Here is a 1,525-nt window from a genome sequence, read left to right as displayed (position 1 = left end):
AATGCCGAGAATCCTAACATAACTGAGAGTATGAACTAAGAAAAAAATCACAAGAACTAAGCCAAAAATAGAAATTTTTTAGTGCAGACTCGGGTCAATATCCTTCTCGCGGCAGAATTCTCTACCTTTACGTTAGATATTCAAACAAGAATATCTTGAGCTTCTGACATTGAAATCAAGCAATTCAAGAGCCTAAAATTATCTACACGTCTAGGACTACAACTTTGATGAAAGAGTCGAAGTGAGATAAACTCTTTTTATAGAACAGAAACTAGCAGTAATCTAGTTGGTCAAAAGGGATTTCCGGGTTTAACTCAAAAAACTGACAAATGCAAGAATTCTGATATGACTGAGAGTATGAACTAAGAACAAAAGTCACAAAAACTAAGCCAAAAATAGAAATTTTTTGGTGCAGACTCGGGTCAATATCCTTCTGGTGGCAGAATTCTCTGTCTTCATGTTAGATATTCAAATAGGAATATCTTGATCTTCTGACATCGAAATCAAGTGATTCAAGAGCCCAAAATTATCTACATGTCTAGGGCTCCAGCTTTGATGAAGGAGTCGAAGTGAGATAAAATCTTTTTATAGAACAGAAACTAACAGTAATCTAGTTGGTCAAAAAGGATTTCCGGGTCTAACTCAAAAACTGACAAATGTCGAGAATCTTGATATGAATGAGAGTATGAACTAAGAACAAAAATCACAAAAATAGGCCAAAAATAGAAATTTTTTGGTGCAGACTCAGGTCAATATCCTTCTTGCGGTAGAATTCTCTGCCTTTACGTTAGATATTCAAACAGGAATATCTTAAGCTTATGATATCAAAATCAAGTGATTCAAGAGCCTAAAATTATCTACACGTCTAGGACTACAACTTTGATGAAAGAGTCGAAGTGAGATAAACTCTTTTTATAGAACAGAAACTAGCAGTAATCTAGTTGGTCAAAAGGGATTTCCGGGTTTAACTCAAAAAACTGACAAATGCAAGAATTCTGATATGACTGAGAGTATGAACTAAGAACAAAAGTCACAAAAACTAAGCCAAAAATAGAAATTTTTTGGTGCAGACTCGGGTCAATATCCTTCTGGTGGCAGAATTCTCTGTCTTCATGTTAGATATTCAAATAGGAATATCTTGATCTTCTGATATCAAAATTAAGTGATTCAGGATCTCAAAATCATCTACGCGTCTAGGACTACAACTTTTATGAAGGAGTTGAAGTGAGATAAAATCATTTTAGAGAACATAATTTAGTAATAATCTAGGTGGTCAAAAAGGTTCTTGATCTGACAATGCTAAAGCATCCAAATCTGACTGAGAATCTGCCCTGAGAACAATGATTCCTAAGACCTAATAAAGGTATAGGTCAATTTTTCAACATGTCATGAGTGACAAAATATAGATAGGATGGTTAGATATCGTACGAAACCAAGTCAGAATCAGAGTCTAAGTTGGAATAAAAAAAAAAAATTGCAACAGCAGCAAAACCTTTTTTTTTTTTTTTTCTTTTTTCAAATTTTT

Source organism: Populus euphratica, unplaced genomic scaffold (assembly GCF_000495115.2).
Source record: "Populus euphratica unplaced genomic scaffold, PopEup_1.0 scaffold55.1, whole genome shotgun sequence".
Classification (NCBI taxonomy): Eukaryota; Viridiplantae; Streptophyta; class Magnoliopsida; order Malpighiales; family Salicaceae; genus Populus; species Populus euphratica.
The sequence above is the reverse complement of the archived record's forward strand: the minus strand, read 5'-3'. Positions refer to the sequence as shown.